Source organism: Lontra canadensis, unplaced genomic scaffold (assembly GCF_010015895.1).
Source record: "Lontra canadensis isolate GAN:19392208 unplaced genomic scaffold, GSC_riverotter_1.0 scaffold96, whole genome shotgun sequence".
Classification (NCBI taxonomy): Eukaryota; Metazoa; Chordata; class Mammalia; order Carnivora; family Mustelidae; genus Lontra; species Lontra canadensis.
The window spans coordinates 5,530,597-5,543,701 of NW_022631090.1; the positions used below are offsets into that span (position 1 = coordinate 5,530,597).

The following is a 13,105-nucleotide window of genomic DNA, read 5'->3' on the forward strand; positions in this document are numbered from 1 at the left end:
CAAGAACTTATGTTTGTCTACATGTTAAGAGTCACATAAGAAGGAAAACACTACTCCATTTATTAGAGAAAGGAAGGGAAAAGATGCCTTGTCTCATGCCAAGAAGTAAAATAGTATGAACTCCACAACCTTCAGTCTGCCCACAGCTTTAATCCCGCCACTGCCAGGGTTCTGACGTCATCTTCAATCAATAAAATAACCTTGTTTCCCCTGGACAAACAGACAGTCTCCGAGGGCATTTGATATGGGAAGAAAGGCTTTCCAATGGTTCTCTCTTAAAAATACATTTTGAATCTATATATTCATCTCTTCTGTAACAACAACAGGGCAGCAAGGCCAATCTAAATTCTTAACTATACCTGCAATCATGGGCCTCTCCCAGTATACCTCAGTCAAACCCAGTTCTGGTTAAACCAAATCACATGAGTGAGAGCCCGGATGTTTCTCAAGCTACGTCCCAGAAATATCAGTGTTACAAGCTGGCCAGGATAGACCAAATTCCTGCCCTTTGAAGAAATGTGAAATATGCCTGGAAGATCTTCTTTTTATCCCTTCTGCCTCCTCTTCCTAATCTTCCCTCAACCCTCACTCTGCCAACCAAGATGAAGAACTTAAGTCTAGGTAACCTGTTTCTCTGATAAATCTCCATCAACTTTTTCCCTACAATGACTTTGAGCTAAATGGAAAGAAGCCAGTTCAAAGTTTCCCCTATGTCTACATATCTACGTGCATATATATTTGTGCAGAAAACACACATGCATGCATGCGCGCAAAGCCTCCCACAGAAAGAGGCAAAACAGCCTTCTGAATTCTCTCACGTCTTCTCAGGTTGGTCCAGGTTTTGGCCTGAAGTGTCCTAGAGAACACCTTGCTTGACAGTCTTGCCACCCAGGATGCTAATTCACTTCCTCTGGAAGGTAAGAAATAATAATCCCTTTGCAGGTTATCTCTAACCTTTCAATGTGTGACAGGCAAGCAGTGTAAGGTCTATGGTTAAGGGCCTGGGCCTAGATTCACACTGTTTAAGTTCAAATCCTGGATCTATGGCTTATTAGCTGGCCTCATACATTTCTTTTGACCTCCTTACATCTCATTTCATCATCTTCAAGATAGGGATAACAGTGCTCATACCTCATCCAGTGTTGTTATAAAGATTAAGGGAGGTAATTCATGTAAAGTGCTAAGCACAGAGCCTGGCACAAAGTAAAGGCTCAATAAAATCTATTACTATTATTATTTCAAAGTGGCCTTTTTTTCTAGAAGACTATAGCAATTTTATGAATTAAAGTTTTCTTTAAAACCTTTATTTGCAACTCAGTCTTTGTGCAGGGGTTCTCAGATCAGTGAAGGTCAGAACTAAAAAGACTCTAAGGAGACCATCTAGTGGTCCAACCCCCTCTTTCTGTATATGAAGGTGCCAGAGCTTAACAACGGTCAGTGCCTGGGCCAGAATGCAGGTTTTATGACTCCCAGGGCAACAGTCCTTCCACTGTAATATATTATCTAGCATATTAGTTTGTACATAGAAGATGCCTAATAAACATTTACTGAATTGAATTGACTCTGGTTTTAAGAGACTATAAACCTGGCTCAATGCTACCACCATGTTCCAATTCCATCAGAAGCCAAATGTTAACAGCAGGAGGAAATATTCAGAGTTAAGAGAGAGAGATGTGTGTAGCTAGAAGCATGGCAGAAGGACCTTGCAAAATCTTCCTTCTTTAGGCCAAGATTTGTAGGTGGGTCAGAGAGTAACATGAACCTCCACTGATCAATGTCTCCAGGCCTCCGTTCTTGGTCCTGCCAACATCAAACCAACTTGGAACTTGCCCTTACGTCAGTCCAGCACTAAGAAAAGGCTTTGAGTTGGTCCCACCTCTTTGCTTCGAGCCCTACCGCTATCTAGATTATGTTGGAAGATTATTTTTAGAACCACAGCAAGGCCTTGGCATTTCCAAATCATACTGACAGTGTCAGGTATCTGTTTCTGAGATGGTTAACTCAAAGATGCGGCCAACTGGATCCCAGTTTTACTTTTCTGTACTCTAAAGCAATTAACTTGAACATGTTAACAGGCAACCGAGGTAATTAACCCTGAAGTGTACATGAGCAATGATGTACTGAGTAACAAGAAGAATCCTGTTGCCACCACACCACCTCCCACCATACACACCCATTTCAAGGGAGGAAGAGGCCCGTCATGACATCCCATGTCTCCTTACTTCAGAAAAACGATACGCAGTCCATGAAATCAGACTGAGCATAAACTGAGACAAGTTCAGGAATATACCTAGAAGCTGCCTGCTTTACCATTTTCCTATCTTTGATGCTACACTACTCACTTTTATTTTTGTTCCTACTTTTATAAGTAATATAAACACAGCATGAAAATATTTATAATGAAGAGGAAAAAAAATTGCCCAAGGTCCCAGCACCTCAACCTAAACGTTGTTACCGGTACAGATTATTTCTTTTATTTCTCTGTGCATTTGTGTTTTTACAAAGTCATGAAATATTGACATATATATAATGTCAGATCCTACATTTCACTTTCTCATAAGCACTTTCTCCATAGTATAGACAGACTGTGGTGTAGACTTCATAAAAACATCCCAATGACTGTGTAATAGTCTGTGGCAGGAGTGTATCAAGATTCACTTACCCATTCTCTACTTATTAAGACATTTAAATTGCTTTCAATTTTGTGCTAGTCTAAATAATGTTACAAAAACATCTTTAAGACATAGCCTTTTTCAATATTTTGGATTGTTTTCCTAATGACAGAATCCCACAAGTGAAATTAATGGGTCAAGGTGCAGGAATGTTTTTTAGACAATCCACTAAAGAAATAAAAGCAGCAAAACACCAAAGCCCCACGAAATCTCGCCTTCATTTAATGAAGAGTTCTCCTCTCCCATTTTTCCACCAGGGTAGAGCAGGACTCCTGGGAGGGAAAGAAGCCAAGAGAAGCACTGTAGTATCCCAGCGACTTGCGAAATGGCAGAGTGGAATGTGGGCTCCCCTGTGAATCCAGCTTGCATGCACTTGCCCCAAATTGCCACCCGGCCAAGAAGCTAATTAGTAAAAGCATCAGGTGGGTGAGAACAGGTTCATGGCCTGTAATGGCTTATATCATGTTTCATTTTTGCCCTTGGAAAGATCTGACAGTCAGCTTGAAGACATTCAGTTCTGGTGACCCAGCCTGCTACATTCTGAGAATTAAATCTGTTAGTTTTCAGATACCAATCTTCCCTCTATTTTAAAGGGTATCTTTCTGTATAGAACTAAGCATACATGACCAATGAGCCTGTGTGTGTACCTCTATTTTCGGCCACAGTTAAGGTGGCACATTTAAGGTCAGCTCTGTTTAATATTATATGAGTTAAGTGGCACCGGTCTGAAATGGTCAACGTGTTATAGACAAAGGTTTATTTGCAGACTCAACCGTAAGAGTCATTCAGTGCTGAACAGAGAAGGCAACAGGCTTAGCAAGCGCAGACACCACAAGGCACTTCTTTCCTGGGCTGCTTAGTCAGAGCTCTCATAAGAGGCCAGGTCCACTTGCCACCTTGCCCTTCAGGTTTTTCTCGAAGCCTCCTCCATCTTGCCTCTGCCCCCAACTCTGCTCAATATGGAAAATTAATTCTCTCTCCTTGATGGTGCCCTGGACTTTGTACACAGCTCAACTGCAGAACAGTCACACACACACCATGTAGTTTCCACAAACATTTATTGAGTGTTTGCAGTAGCCATGCACTGTCTAGGCCCTAGGGTGGATGGAAAAAAAAAAAGAAGAAAGAAAGAAACCAGAGATCAGTCCTCAAGAAGCTCCCAGTCAAGCAGAGGGGGGCCCAATCCAGCCAGAAGCTCTGGCAAAGCAGAGGACCCGGCCAAAAACTCTGCGCCCACCCCCCCAGCAAAGCTTCCCAGAGGAAAAGACCAAGGTGCTGAATAGGAGACATCTGATAACCAACTTGATGTTGAGGAAGTTGGAAAGGGAGGAGCCGAAGATAGGATGAGATAGATCTTCTGGAGACATTAGCATTCAGATAACAGGTAAGGTCAAAGAGTGGGTTAGAACAGGCATGGCAGGAGGCGGAACAGGAAGGATGAAACTAAGGAGGGACCTCCGAAAGAAACCATCATTCAAGGGTCAGATACTTTGTATTTGTGGTAGTGAGAGGGAAATTTCTTTATTTACCCCAGTGCTTTGTACCCCCCCACACCCATGCCTTCAATCTAGAATACATGCTCCAGGGACAGAAGTCTGCAGTTACAATGCAGAGAGGGAGACAGAGCCAGAGAAAGAAAGAGAAAGAGAGAGAGAGAAGTTAAATTTTGTCTTCTAAGCTTCTAAATACCAAGGCAGAAATCACTCTGCTAGGTTAAGCAAGAAATGGAAGATCTTAGAGATCACGGGTTGGGTGCGTGATTTCCCTCTGTATCCTTCCCAACAGCTACAATGTTAACTGGTACACAAAATACCCAGAAGAACAGCGTATTGCCTATTGAGTAAATCACAACTTTCCAAAGACTTTGCTGGAGGCAACAGCAAGAGAAGACAAGGGATGAAAGACATAGAATAGCAAGAACAATAATTCTGTTACCTTTAGTTTCTCAGCTTTTCTTCTAAGGAGACAAAACCTCTTTCACTTCCGTTATCTTATTTGTCCTTCTCAGCCGCTCTGTGAGGAAATAGAGGCAGATGTGATTGATTCTATTTTACAACTGGAGAAGCTTTAAGCCCAGAACAGATAGCTAATGATAACTCATTTGACCAAAGTTTCACCGTAGCATACTTGTGGGGCCAGGATCAGAACCCGGGTCTGGTGACCTCCTCCCCTCTGCAGAGTTACTAGACAAAAATCCCTGTGGACTGGACTCCCCATTTTTTAAGGAGGACTGTTCACAAGAGAAACTCGTTAGGAAAGCGAAATTCTCTCAGGACTCTAACAGTATCTTGAGCAAGCCCGGGCACTGCACCCATAAGAAAAAATCTAAGACGTTTTCCTGTACCAACACTGGAACGGTGAGCTATAATTTGCAGTGGTGCTGCACTAAAATAATCAGGAGTTCCCTGTTCTGCTGCACCCCTTTCGAAGGGAGCCCCATCTGCCTTCGGTCTGGTTTTTGTGTCTGAGTGGGGCTCAGGTGCTGACTGCAGGTGTGGCATCCAGCAGGTGCATGGACGGGAGCCAGAGTTTCATATCTTCATACCAGAGGGCCTGAGTCACTCCCCAAAGGCAGCCCCTCCTCCTCACACTTACAAGCCCCGGGAACCTGTCTTGACCAAGTTGCCATTGCAAAACTAAATCTAGACTCTGCCTTCCGAGGAAGGCCTAGGGTAAAATCAGTGAAAAGTACAAATCTTATAACCCAGCCAACTGAAGCTACTGTAGGCATATGCCGCAGGCATAGCGTCAGGGGATAGGTGTACAGAACGACTGTTCCCCTGCTAGCTATGGAGAAAAGGAGGACTACAGCAGGCCCATGTTATGTATTTAGCTAAAGAGTACTTAATTCTATTGGAAACGGCCCTAAAACCTCACGCACAAGTATTCATTCCTCTAAAAAACACAGAGTACGGTAGAAGGTAGACACTAAGAATCCTGGACTCCAGTTACCATCAAGACCAGTCTCCTTCAGGCGGCCAAGAGACAACCACTTAGCCTAGTCACAAAAAGTACCAGGTCAAAAAAGTCATCACATTGCCCTCCTGGAAGCCCAACTGAGACCCTGGGGCAGACAGAATGCTCTTTGGGGATAAAGGGGGTCATCCAAATTTCCTTAGCGGCAAAAATTGTTTGCTTTTAAAGAAACAATTTGCCGGCCCCAAAGACACACAGACACAGACACACACACACACACAGAAGAGCAAAGAGAAATTAATTGCAGGGGGAAAAAAACACAAATGTTAACTTAATAAAATGGCTTATTGTCATTCACCATATTTCTCCAATTCATATGGAAAACTCAAATTAATAAGCTTTGGTTTACAGCTGGTGATCCCAAAAGTAAAACTGGTTACTAAACTAAAATGTTATCACTGTATATAAACAGAGTGAAACAAAAATCTGAACTGAAAACCTAAATGTAATAGAGAGGAAATTAAACTTCTTCAAAATAGGCTATCTAAATAATTTTCCCCATCTGTGATTTTTATCTTAGTTTGCTGTCACATGGAAAGAAATGCCATTAATTCAATGCAAATCCTGCCCCTTGAAAACAACCAAAATGAGTAAGTGATGTACTAATTAGCTTCCTAATGGGGAAGGTTTTAATTGAACTCTTCTGTAACAACCTTCATCAAAGTTTCCAGGGCAACTTCATAAAAGGATGTCAAACCTGGCCCATATTTTTATCCCCTTAAAAATAATTCTCAATGCACAGAAACACAGAAAGCTTATTTCTCTTCAATGCTGTTAACACTCAGGCCACTACATTTTCTGATGTCAGCAATCCCCTTCCCACAAATATTCCAAGTATGCACCACCGTCATTCTCCTTTCAATTATGTGGTTTCTCTGCTCCTTTACTGATTGAGTCCAGGCCTCTTGGATAATGAGAAGCATGTGCAGGGAAAATATGCTCTTAAAAAACACATACATCAGTTTCATCTGCATTTTGAAGGGGGGAGATCATTTGTCCATATCAAAAGGATCAAAATGAGATATATAAAGAAGAAAAAGATCGGCACCAATGCCTAAAGTTGGGGGGGGCAGTTATGGTCATCTGAAGCAACACCAGTAAGAATAAGGGAGACCCCCCAAAATCCACCCTTTCTAGCTTGGCCACATGTATATTTAATGTTATCTTAATGTTGCTTTGGGGGGTATTTGAGTTCTGACATACGCATGGAAATGAGCCACGAATTGTACAGCAAGCATAAATATTCCATCATTAATAAAAACCAGCTGTGTATAAAACACTACAATGGCTGGGTTTCAGTTACTGGCTATCATCAGTATGTGTCACAAGCAAATATTACTCAAAACTTTCTCCCTTAACACACACACACATTCACACACAAACACACGCAGAAATTTGTTGTACTCTTTTTAATCTTTTGGAAGTGCTCTGAAGAACTCGCTGATCTCTATGGCACATTTCAACTGATGTCTCTTTTCGAAGCGATTTTTCATCACCCTGGAAGAGGCCAGAGTCCTCTCACTAGAATTTCAGCTTACCACATAGAATGAAAATGTTTAATGATTAAGAGCCAAGAGGGTCAATAATACAAATGTTGGGATGATCAGTTATAGTCAGTAAGGCAATGGGGCACCAAAGGGTGTGACAGGTTTTAAGAGAGCAAAGCTCATTAAAAGTGAACACCTGCTCAGGACCTTATAATAAACGGGCTCTGCCATCATGCAAACACCTTTCATCCAATGACCTCGAAGCATGTGTCTAATATGAAGCATGCCTAAACACCTCTGTGAAGTATTAATATCCCTGCTTCCCAGAAGGGTAACTGAAGCTCAGAGCAGCTAATTCATTTACGCCTGGTCACATGGCAAGTCAAAGAGGGTTGGGCACAGAAAGCATAGATCCTGGCTTCAAGTCACACAGTCTAATGGTATTTCATGCAGTTGGGGCAATAATGAAAGTGACTTTACAAACGTCAAGGGCAGCCTATAGAGTTAAAAAAGAAAGGTAGATTTTCAAAAATTATCTTTGGAGGTACTAGGAAATATATCCATCTGCATTTTCCCCACGAATACATATCATTAAAAATGTACTTAATTTGGAGCTTTCTAAGGACTAAAAACCCATACTTCACTTTCCTATCCTGGTTAAAGAAATATAATCTAATTTACGATGAGCCACTGGTTTCCAGGAATGAATTCTCCAAAATGGAGATCATATGTGCAATATACCTTCTCTTTATCAAAGGAAAATTAAAGGACCGGTAACTGAGCTTCCACTGTATAGGGAAGGCCTCAAATGAAGAACCCATTACGTGTGGGTTATCCTGCCACACCTATATCTCTTTGTCTCAAATCATAAGTTCCCTTACTATTTTTTAGTCTAACTTCAACATATTATTTTCAAAAGCCATGAAACAAGAATTTGTGCCTTCCTGCTTTTCCTTTCTCATTGGGGAAATTTTATAGTCCACCCAAATTTGTACTCTCTTGATGGCACATCATGATACAGTGATTTAAGAATCCATTGCTAATGGTTTAGACAAAGTAAACAGTGGAATGTAGTTTTCTTTTTGCTTAAATAGAATGAGGGAGGGGTAACAGGAGGTCAAGGGAGTGGACTGAACAGCCTTGCTAGATACATGAACAACCCTAAATCACAGAAAGGGCGAGGGATTACTTACTAAATCTAGAGACTAATTAATATTAGTCTCTCTTGGCATTCAAGGAACAGACATACATGATTCTTCATGCGTACTTAGTCAGATTCTCACTTCATTTTTCCCCACAGGTTTAAAAAAAAGTTAAGTCTTAGGTGAGCACTTATTTAAAAGAAACTGTAAATTTCTGTGACCCCACCCCAACTATGTAAAATTCATGTTAAGTACAGAAACAAAGACTTGAAAGGAGCTAAGAAAAATGAAAGTGGATGATCTGTTAGGTCGATGGGATTCTTGATGAAGTTCTGGGCAGGATCCTAGCTTTTTAATTTGATATGTTGTTAAAACACAAAGCACAATGCATTTATATTGATATATCCTTTAAGAGATTTTTTTAAACATCCAGATGATTACATGATTGCATTTTCTAACAATTGTTGCACCTCATTCTAGTAGGAATCATTCACATTCACACCACAAGTAGAGGTGGAGGAAGGGAACCATAAACTTTTGAGAACTGGTTCTCAAAATCACCCTGTCCAAATTCTCACAATTTACAGAGGAGGGCCTGCCAAGGGTGGTAAACTAAGTTAGAGGTGGGCCTAGAGCCCACATCCCAATCTCCAAGAGGCTCACTAGGAAAGTTTATTGTAGATTCTTCTAATAAAAATAGCATTAGTTGCTGCTATTTGCCAGAAACAATCTTCTGGATCTTGGATTATTCAAATACAATAACTAGAATTAAACTGTTTGACCTATGTGGGGTAGACAGTCCCATCCTTAGACTTATCAAAATCTGCGAAGTCTGATTTATTTCCAGAAAGTCATACTAGCTCCCTTCTACAAGTGGTTGTAGGCTGGAGCTGAACGTGGCCAGCATTATTACAAGCCAGAATGATTTAGACAATTAACTCCACCCCATATAACAAAAAGATTTCAAAGGCCAAATAATTGCCTCACTTAATTCAAGCTATAGTCATTACAACAAAATTCTAATGTCTTCCTTTATGCAATAAATATGTTTGTGAGAAGTCCCAGTTATAGTAAATTGTATATATCAAGTCATAGCTCAAAAGCACAAACTAGGAAAGCTAGTTCTTTCAAAGAAACCTGTAGTGGATTCTTTTATAAAGCAAATGACCTCTTATTTTCCTTCCTTTTCCTTTTCTTTTAAGTTCAGATTTTGCGGTGTGTGTGTGGAAGGGGCAACTTCCCTCCTTTCTCTGGGTTAAAAGGGGTCAGGAGCCCACCGCGGAGGAGAGCAGTGCAGGATGCGCAGCCTGTTTTAATGCCCCCTTAGTTCCTGGGACCAAATTCTAACCTTTGACTTGGGGGTGGGACCCTAGATTTTGGACCAAAGTCCACAAAAGGCAGCAAGGAATGAAGAAGTAAGCAAGACTAAAGACAACACATCATAGAAAACCACCAACAAAAATTCCTGGGGACGGGAAATCAATGGAGCACAATTCTGAACAAATTGGTTTAGTCCCAAGCTAATTAACTTGTCAAGCAGATCTCCAAACCCACTGAATCCATGGGGGAAAGAGGTGATGTAATAGGAGACTGGGGAACATTTACCCATCCTAAAAGGCTCAGCCTGACCACATACACCTTTCTCCACCCCTTTCAGTGGGTTTTAGCCACACTTAATGGGTGCAAAGGACAGTTTCTTCCAGACAGTCCCTAAGAATAGACTGTTCTCATGCATTCCAAATGCTCAATCTCCATGGAGGAGGCTACCTGATCACAAGCATTTCCCAAGAGGGAATATATCCCCTACTTCTCCTCACTGGTAACATCCCCTCCATCCCAACAAAACAAAACAACTTCTAACCATCCTGAGAACTTAGGGGGACTTTTGGGGGAGAAAGGAAAAGAAACCTTAAGAGGGGAGTAGGAGAGTGTGAGAAACTCCTCTTGTCTCCAAATGGAAAAAGGGCCTTAAAAAGCTGGATCAAAGGAAGAAAGGGGGATGGGGGAGACAGTCTGCTTAATTACAAAGACACCCTTTTAAAGAAGGCACAGGCCCTGGGAGAGGGCTCTTAGGAGAGGCACAGAAGCAGATGTACCCACTTAGAATTCTGGCACTCAATGGGACCTCAAGGTCATAGCATCCATCCCTCTGTGTTCTGAATAGACTGTTCTTAAGGGCATTCTAGAAAGAGTCTCATTCGCTCTTTACAAAACTTTAGAAAAAGCAACTCCACAAAATGCCTTGGGTGTGCATCTAGTAATTCCTACTTCACAAACCAGAAATGAGCTGTCAATACCCAAATCCAAAATAGTATTGAATTTAAAATTTCCTTCTAAAATATTTTAAATAGGTAAGCAGATCCACAACTTTCACATAAAAGTTACTCTGCATACAAGCATGGTCAGAGGTTTACTGCATATCTAGACTATGAAGTTAGAAAAGGCACTTTCAATTTTAGAGAGCCACAGAGTTTTCCAAAGAAAGAAGTATCTTAAAACGAAGTATGATGTAGTGCCAGAAAGTGTCTGTAAATGACACCGGATAAACCCATACAGAATAACTGGAACCTGAGTTATCATCTGTAAATAGATGCAACTACTCTACAACCACCTGGCTATTAAAATGTCCCAGGCCAGTTATAAAATGTAGTTTGGTCAGGCCAGCTTTTCCCTCCCAGTTGATCTGAAAGATGATAGCCTTTAAAATTGTCACCCTGTGCCGTTCCTTCTCTCCCTTCATGCTTTCCTTTCCCGTTAAAATCAACCAGCACAACTATTTAAAAAAAATAAGTAAATAATTTGTTCCCAAATAAACCATGGGTTGCTGACAATTTAGTTACAGGTCTTTGAATACCACCACCCTTCTCATTTGGCCATGTTCGCCCAATTGGAGATAGGTGGGAAATGGGAGAAAATTTATCCTGCATCCAAAATGGTACTGCGAAGTATTCTTAGCTACTAAACAAGGGTGCTGAAAAGGTCTAACTGAGAAGGCTTCACAAAGGCTGGCCGGAGATACGGCTTTTCACAAAACCTAGTTCAAGGAGACTTAAATTACCTTAGCCCTCCATTATTGAAGATTATGGTGACTAATTATCTTCCTCTCTGAATAAAAGAGAGTCATATTTTAAAAAGTTTTAAATGCCTCCCAACTTCTAGTCCTAACGTGGGGGTGGGGAACAGAAGGAGATAGAACTACATCCAACACAACTCCACAATTCTTTCAAAAATACATGCTAGAGACTGAAAATGCTGTTTCTCACAAACGTCCGCTTTCCTCTCTCATTTAATTGTATATAGTCCCTTGCTGCAAATTATTATTATACTACTATTATTGGCAATTTATCGGGCTACAAAGGCTGTCACTCTCCGTCTCGCTTTTCCTTTTCTTTGTTTTTATGTATCGATAAATCCATCTTGCTGTTGAAGTACCAGTGTACAGGGACCCAGACTTGGGACCCTCAAGACACCTGCATGATCCTGAGAAACTCGTCACTTAACATCTATAAACCAGATACTGGGCAATTCCATCATCACCACCACATACATACATACATGCATACACACACACATACACACACACACACACACCGAAAGGAGTGTAAATTGTAGATTACTCCCAGACTTTTAGACTTCAAGAATTCACAGCCCCCGGGGGAGGGCAGTGTGAGCCCCCACCCCAACTCTAAGCATTCTGGAGGAACGCATCTAGCAATCTGAGATAAGCGCAGACATTCCTTCTGAGGTAAATGAAGACCTGAAGTTCCCTCATTCCTTTTGTGCTTAATTACCTAGAGACCCACAAGGATCCCAGGAGGCAAGGAAGTAAAAGTACCATTAAGTAGTGGTACCCACTAGCATCTCTGTAGGACGAGAAAGGAGCGCACACTCTTCAACCGATTTAAGTTGCTGCTCATCCCGGAAAACTCACGGCCAGCTGCAGAGAAAGTAGAACACACGGGCATCCCCACACGCATCTAGATCGACTCACTCACGCCGAGGGCACGATCAAGTTCATGCCACCATGGATTCCTGCCCCAGTTCCCCGCGAAAAGTAACCATGCTTCTCCTACCCCTGAAGGTACCGAAGACCAGGTGACGACTCTCTGTTCGCTCAAGTGGCTTCAGTCCCGGGCCGGAGGCCAGGGATGGGCAGGGGGAAGCCCCAACTCCCGGCTGCTCGGCTCCTCGCCGCTCCGTCCGGGCTCTCCTTGGTGGCAGTGGACAGGCAGGATACCGGAACGGAGGGTGGAGCAGCGGATGGTCGGAGGCAAGACAGGCTGGAGGTGGGGGGTGGAGGGGGCGGTGAGAACTAAGAGAAGATGAGGCGAAAGAGAGCGGAGATGGAGGAATAAATCAGGGGGTCTACTAGCTTGGGCAGCCAGAAAGCTCCTCGGAAGGAAGGGGCGTGACTGCGATGAAGGCAGCTCCTGGGCAAAGGATGGGAGGTAGGGGAGGGGGGCGAATGGGTGGCTTTTCTTCTTGCGGTGAGCCGCTAGGACCGCCCCGGAGCAGGAGGGTGGACTAGAGAGTGGGGCGGAGTAGAGGGCGGAGAATGGAGGGAGGGAGCCGGCCTGGACCCAGGGACTGGGGGGGTGGGGGGGCGGAAGAGAGGCGGGGCCAGAGGGCGGGGAAGTTTCAAACAATTGAACGGCGGGGTCCAGCCACTCTGGCGAAAGTGGGGGGTTCCTAGCTCTTGTCCTTCCAGTAACGTGGCTTAACGCGCTCGCTGCAGTCCTGAGAGGCTACGCAAACACTGATTGGGAGGAAGGAAAGGGTTCCGCAAAGACTACAATAATAATCTACGACACCAGCGGAGCGGAGGCGC

At 42.7% G+C, this 13,105-nt stretch overlaps 1 protein-coding gene across 3 annotated transcripts in view; it reads right to left on the reverse strand.

The window, feature by feature from the left end:
- AMOT (angiomotin) overlaps positions 1–12,799 on the reverse strand; it is a 61,598-nt gene extending 48,799 nt beyond the window's left edge. For 2 of the 3 annotated variants that reach the window (XM_032837042.1, XM_032837040.1), the window contains exons 1-2: positions 12,351–12,799; positions 4,608–4,685 (exon numbers count right to left, since the gene is read on the reverse strand). The gene's annotated coding sequence lies outside the window, so the exon portion shown is untranslated. The other variant, XM_032837041.1, reaches the window with a different exon arrangement.
- Positions 12,800–13,105: the final 306 nt, after the last annotated feature.